Source organism: Belonocnema kinseyi, chromosome 10 (assembly GCF_010883055.1).
Source record: "Belonocnema kinseyi isolate 2016_QV_RU_SX_M_011 chromosome 10, B_treatae_v1, whole genome shotgun sequence".
NCBI classification, from domain to species: Eukaryota; Metazoa; Arthropoda; class Insecta; order Hymenoptera; family Cynipidae; genus Belonocnema; species Belonocnema kinseyi.
In genome coordinates, this window is record NC_046666.1 from 53,441,479 (window position 1) to 53,449,155 (window position 7,677).

General features: G+C 29.5%; 1 non-coding gene across 1 annotated transcript; it reads left to right on the plus strand.

Annotated features, from left to right (window-relative positions):
• Positions 1 to 1,695: 1,695 nt before the first annotated feature.
• Positions 1,696 to 1,767, plus strand: Trnad-guc. The gene has a single exon. It is a non-coding gene; the product is annotated as a tRNA-Asp (tRNA).
• Positions 1,768 to 7,677: the final 5,910 nt, after the last annotated feature.

The following is a 7,677-nucleotide window of genomic DNA, read 5'->3' on the forward strand; positions in this document are numbered from 1 at the left end:
ACGTTTCATCGCAGTGAGATGGGCTTCAAGGTCACGAACCAGAGATAGTTTCACATTTTCAAAAGCACCCATTACAGGCCAGGGCGGAGAATTCAATCACGATTATAGTTAGTTTCTCAAAGTCTTGGAGAACGATATTCGGCCTCAAGTCTGCAACGGAGACTGCTGTCCGAAAATCGTAGTTGAAGAAAATTTGTCATTTATCATTTTGGATCGTTGACTGTATCTCCCTCGGAGCGATCGGTAGGGCAATGTCGCGGCCAACTTTAAAAAAGCGACAAATAAGGTAATAAAGCACTCTTAGGGCTGCATTATGTCTGTAGAGAGACGTCGTTCCCGTGTGAGTGTGACAAACAGATAATTTTTGTTCTGGGTACTCAGCGTATGCATGACACGCTGTGCACCTATTGCTAAGAAATTCTTCACCTATAATGCGGTCGTGGTATACTAAAGTGGAAATCACACCATCCTGACATGCGAAAATGAAACCCTCTCTTCAATAAGGTCAAGATCATTCTTAAAGTAACCTGTAACGAGAAATTCTGTGGTGACCTTTAATTTCACCTTAACGATGATCTTTCAAAAGCAGCTCTTGAAAAATTTAATAGCAACAGAAGTTATTTGTTTCAACAAGGCCCAATTCAATGGTGATCTTTAATTTGACCTTGAATATGACATTAAAGGACATTTGAAGGTCAACTTTTTTCAATGGGAACCCATCTATTTGACATTGAAAATGGATAGAGCGGAGAATTTGACGTTTAAATATGTATTAATTTCATTGGCTCAATAATGCACATTCAAGCGTGACCCATAATTTGACCTGGAGGATGATCTTAAGGTAATTTGAAGAGAAACATTTTTTTTAAATGGATACACTCCTTTTGATATTCAAAATCGATAGAGCTAATGAATTCGACTTTTAGGAACAAATAACTTCCATCGATATGGAATTTTTTCAACAGCTGCTCATCTCAGAAGTATTTAGAGTTTGTTTAAATTTTAATTGCCTTTTCGTGGTAAAATTAAAACTATGACCTAAATACATATTTGAAAGTGAAATTTCGCACTATATCGATTTTCGATGTCAGAAAGGTTGATTCAGCTTTTCGTTTAAAGATAAATTATTCTGTTGAAATGTTGATTCAACTTATCTTAAATCTTACATTTTTTGTTTTAATTTTATAAACCATCATAGGATAAATTCAAATTTCATAAACCTTAGACTAAATAAAACAATAAACTTAAAAAATAAATATTTATTCCATATTTTCATATAAAATTATTATTCCTCTTAATCGATGCTAGTAAAATTGAATGTGGGTGACATTTAGGATTATTTATTTATTTATATTTAAGAGTCCCTACAATGCAGTAGAAAAAACCTATCCAAATTTGGGCTTCGGATTCAAACTAAGAGTATTTAGAATGATTTTATTATTATAAAGAATTAATAATTGTTCGTATAGGAAAAATAAAATTACATCTTTATTTAAAGCGTCGGTTTGGAAAGATGATTTTTTGTTCTCTTGGTTGGTATTGTGAAACCAAACGTGTCATTTTCTACCTGCTTTTACTCATGTACCTTGATATTGAATGAGGAAGGCACACAGGTAGAGGTATTCCCGAATGAAAAGAGGCAGGTGCTGAGAACAGCTGTTAGACCGTAAGAGCTATTTTACAAACATCTTCAATTCTTCGGTAGTATAGTGGTCAGTATCCCCGCCTGTCACGCGGGAGACCGGGGTTCGATTCCCCGCCGGAGAGACTTTTTTTTGAAATTTTTGCAAAAAAAATTTATTTTTTTGGAATAAAAAATGTTTGTTTAATTATTGCAAAAAAAGTGTGTAGTGTGTTGTCTGCATTTGAATAAAAATGTTTACAAAGTGCTACATTAACTTAGTTTTAAATTATTTAGTTCTTGTCACACTTTTTTAAAGGAGTGTTAATGTATGAAGTTAATGATTTTTTTATCACTTTATGGACAATTCATAAAAAGTGCTTAAGCATTTTTTTTTGGAGCTTATAATAAGCTTTAAATTAAGCTCTTAGCGAGTATCTCACGACCAATAGTTAATGAAATATGAATTTGTTAATTAACATTTCCATTTTTCAAGGAAGATAAAGTAATTTTCGCCGCTGAAATTTGAACGAAGTAGTTTAACTTTCAACCAAAAACATAAATTTTCAACGAAATGATAAATATTCAACCAAAAAAATGATTTTCTAACAAAGTAGTTTAACATTTAACCAAATAGTTGATTGTGAACCAAAAACTATAAATTCTAAATGGAAAATATAATAGTGGATATTTCCATAAAAAAAATTATAACTTGAGCTCAAAAACATATAATTGTTAATATTTCAACTAGAAGGGATTTTGTTTGTAATCAAAAAGAGGAGTTGAAATTTTACGACAATGAATTCTCAACAGTTATCCCTGAAATTTTGACAATTCTTTAAAAATTATAAAATTGCCTCAAAATGTTCGAAATTTTCTTTACCATGTTTAGAAATCTTTTTAAAGTTTCTTTAGAAATTATTTTTTTACAATGAAAAATAATGTTTAATTTTCCTATGAATTTAGAGATTAGTTGTTAATTTTCTTAAACCTTTCTGTATTCTCAAAAAGATTTAAATTTTTTATTTAAAGCTTTTAAATATCGAAATTTCTTTTCAAATTGTGAAAAAAACCTTCACAAGTTTAAAATCATTTTCAATAATTTTTTCAATTGTTATATATTTCTTAGACTCACTTGAATTATTTGTTAAATTTTTTTTACATTTTTTTTTTAATTTTCGGGAAGCGTTCTTAATGTTTTGAAATAATCTTTTTCCATTCTCTCTTTAAATTATTTTGTTTAATTAAAAAATCATTTGATATTTTTTCAGAAATCTTTAGACATTTTTTCCCCTTCAAACCTTTCAAAATTCTGTAAAAGTGTTTTTTTTTTTAATTCTTCAAAAATCTACATTGTGTTGAAATTTTTTTAAATTTTGTTAAGATTTAGATTATCTTCGAATCTTTTAAAATATTTTGAAACTTCTAAATATTATAAAAAATAATCTCAAAATAAAACCTAAATCATTTAAAATTGTCCCAGAAATCTTATTTCAGCACGGAAAATTATTTTTTAACGCTATCGAGTGTACACATTCTGCAAATTCAAATATTTAAAGTTTTATTTCCATAAATTAATTTTTCTCAATAACTCATGTAAAATTTAAAAAAGTTAAAAAATTATAGTTTGGTAGCAAAATGTTAAGATTATACTTACTTCAAAAAATTTTAAAATAATTTACCGTTATCATTTTCTTTTTTTATCAATAGTATTCAGAAAAATTTGGAAATGAATTTTATCAAAAAAGATAATTAATTATTTAGAAATCTAATTTACAAACCCCTGAGCCAGAAAAAATTATTTTTACAAATTTTTTGTTAGTAATTTTTGTATAGGTTACGTAGCTTTTGTTATAATCGTAAAAAATATCATAATAAGTTTAAAAAATTAATTTTTGGAAAACCAATTCAAAATTTTCAACTAGCAATAATCGCACCTCGGTAGAACCTCATTGGACCGGTACCTCTAGAGAAAAAGGTTTTCTCTAAGTACTTAAGGCTGTTGCTCTTGGTGGTTCGGAACCCACCTTAAACTGTAGGTCCCCCTTCCACCACCAAGTAAGTGTGTGGAGGGTGTGTAAAGGAATAAAGAAGGTGTAAGAAAAATGTAAACCCTTAGGGGACACATTAGAAGCTTCCACTGAATTCAAAATTTGAAAAAAATAGTACACAAAAGTCGTTTATTCAAAATAGATCGATCAATTTGTTATAAATAATTAGTTGAGAGGACGGCAATATTTTTTAAGCGTAAAAAATAAAATTAGAAAAATGAACATTTTTGGAAAACGGCACAAGATACAAAAAATATGGATAGAAAAAAGTTTTTCACCGTAAAGTGATCGAAAAATTTGTTATGAATTGTTATTTTATGACATGCGTAGCAATTTTTTCCTTAAAAATGGCATTACAAATAAATAAATTAAATTTTTGGAAGAAAGACACAAGGTACAATAAAATGTAACCTAAATTAGATCTAAAAATTTGCTTTCTACCTTTTTTCTCACGAGACAATTGACGAGAATGTCTTTGTTAAAGTCGCAGGAGCTTTAACAAAAAAGAATTCACAATCACTAAATTTCAGTTGTCGTCGATGGTTTAACCTTTAATTTTAAAAGTCCTATACATGAATTTGGGGGTATTGGAAATACTATAGTAATATAAATATTGTTCTTTATTCCTGCAAATACTAAAATATCTATTCAGATAATGAACACTTCAATATGGAATTATAAAAGTGTTAAGTATTAACCATTGTTCCTACGTATAGTTTTTTTTAATTGAATGAAGAATTTTTCTAATAGAGAAATCCAAACTCCGTCTCACAGAAACATCAGCTAATTCAATAAAACTGAACATAAGAGCGCATCACGTACTTTGATGAAAATTCAACAGTTTCTGGTCAGAGTTTAATCTTTTTTATTATAAATTTGAACACTTGATTGAAAATTTAACTACTTGGTTGTAAATTCAACTATTTCATTGTAAAATTCATCTTGCCTAATTTAAAATTAACCTTTTTGTTAAAAATACATCTATTTGGGTTTAATAATGTACAGTTAACTAAAACATTTAAATTTTAGTTTGAACATTTAACTATAGGGTTGGAAATACAAAATCTTTTTTTATTAAAAATTCGACTAAGTGTTTGAAAATTCATCTTTGTGGGTGCAAAGTTGAAGTATGTGTTTAAAACTTCAACTATTTTATTAAAATTTCAAGTATTTTGTTGAAAAGTAATCTTTTTTTGGTCTTAATTTTAACTATTTTGTTGTAGATTCTTCTATTCAGAGAGAAAATTCATCCTTTTGTATTGAGTATCTTCTTTTTTTTAAGATTCAACTGTTTTCGAAAAAATTAAATTCCTTTGTAAAAAATACGACTGCTGCTAGTTGAAATGTAATCTCTTTTGTTTAAAAATTCGATCATTTGGTACAAAATTGAACTGTATGTTGAAAGTTCATTCTTTGGGATTTAAAATTGATCATTTATTGTAACAAAGTTGTTTTTTTTTTAAATCTATACGAAATATTTAAATTTTAATCTGAAATGTTTTTATATCGTTTATAAAAGATTTAATAAATAAGAAATTGGATTACCTATAAATTATTGTACTGATAAAGTAGATTTATTGAACACTGTTAAGATCTTTATTCAAACCAACATGAATGATAAAGACAATTACAACTCTGAATTTTGATGTTTTGCTTGAATCTATCTATACTGGTTTCATACCCTAACATTCTAGCATAACTTGCGGTTTGTAATTAGACTAACAATACATGTTCTTCCTTGTACTGCTAACTCGGCTTTTGGTCTGTTATGCAATTATTATAACTCAAGGGAGTAGAGACCACTACAACGATTGAATTTCTGCCTTCCACCGTACTGTACTCTAAACTATATGTACTTTATGCATAGTGCCAATGTATCTACCCTTTCCCAGTAGACTTGTGTGTGATTTTGCGAGAAAGTTAGCTGGGTTATTAAGTGCTACAAAACAAATCCCTTGAAAGATGCAAAATTCAGATAGATATTACTATAAAGGAAAAAACTCGGCAGGATAGCAGCCATTACCAGAAGTGAAAATATAACAAATAAAGCTAAAATTGCTATATATAAGTCTATACTTGCGCCTAGGGCACTATACAGTAAAACGCTAATGGACAAGGTCAATAATAAGAGAATATATATTATCCAGATATTCAGATATCTGAATAACCAGATAGATATTACTAGTACTGCAAAGGCAGAAAATTGGCAGTATAGAAGCAATTACTACGAGTAAAAATATAACAATAAAACTAAAATTTTAATATATAACTCTGTACTTACACCCACTGTGCTGTGTGGTAGTGAGACCTCGACCCACAAAGAAAATGACAAAAGTAAAGCTAACGCATTTAGCATCCATTGTCTGTGCAATATATACGATAAAACCCTAATGGAAAAAGTCAATAATGATAGGATAGATATTATCAAAATATCCAGTTAGATATTACTATCTGTTATCTATTTTATGCTCTATTATCTACTATCTATTTTTCAGATATCCAGATGTCTAGAGAGATATTACTGTATAAGGAAAAAATTAGCAGTACAGAAGTCATTACTACAAGTAAAAATATAACAATAAATCTAAACTTGCAATATATAACTCTACTTGAACCCACTGTGCTTTCCGGCAGTGAGATCCGGACCGACCAAGGAAAGAATAAGAATAAAACTAATGCGGTTAGCATCGACTTTCCTCTAAATCTATACGGTAAAACGTTAATGGGCAAAGTCAATAATGACAGGATATAAATTATTCAGATATCCAGATATCCAGATATCTGGTTAGATATTACTGTAAAAGAGGAAAATTAGCAGTAAAGAAGCTATTGTCACAAATAAGAATATCACAATGAAGCTAAAATTGGAATACATAACTCTGTACTTGCACGTAATGTGCCGTACGGTAGCGAGACCTGGACCAACTGAGAAAAGGATAAGGGTTAAACTTACGCGGCTAACATATATTTTCTGCTGAATATATAGAGTAAAACGCTAATGAATGAAGTCAATAATGATAGGAAATATATTATCCACACACACACACACACATGTATATATGTATCTATGCATGTATGCATGTAACTATCTATTATCTATTATATTATATATTATCCATATATCTGGGTAGAAATAATGTTATGGAAAAATTGGCAGTATAGGAGCCATTACCACAAGTAAAAACATATCAATAAAGCAAAAATTGCAATATATAACTCTGTACGTGCACGCATTGTTCTGTATAGCAGTGATACCTGGACCAAATAAGAAAAGGATAAGAGTAAAGCTAACGCGGTTAGCATTAATTTTCTTCTGAAAATCGACGGTAAAACTCTAATAGACAAAGTCAATAATGATCGGATAGATATTATCCAAATATTCAGATATCTGTATAGATGTTACTGTGAAGGTAGAAAATTGGTAGCATAGGAGATAATAACAGAAGTAAAAATGTAACACTAAAGCTTAAATTGCAATATTTAACCCTGTACTTGCACCGACTGTGCTTTAAGGTAGAGAGACTTGGATCGACCAAGAAAAGGACAAGAGTAAAACTAACGCAGTTGACATGCTCTTTGTGCTAAATATATAAATATATACGGTAAAACGCTAAGGGACAAAGTCAATAACGAAGAGATTGTCAAAGAATGTGATTTATAAGAAACACTCTTTTACAATAGTGAAAGAAACTTCTTGAGGTTGGGAATTGAAACAAGCATATTTATTTTAAATAAATGATAGTAACTCTAAGGCAAAAAGATAGAAGAAACATAGAAACACAAAACCTTGTATGAGAAGATGTATGGATATTCCTGAAATGAAAGACCTTGGATACTAATGGAGGCGTGTGGAGAGCTTTACTTAGTAGTTCTAATTAGGGCAATGAGTACGGATCTCACTATAGGCTTATCAGTAATTTTTCGTATTTTAGTATGGTCTGTAATGCATGATGACTTTGCAAAGCTCTTCGACTGAGGTAAAAAATTTTTCTTTTTGGGTTAGGA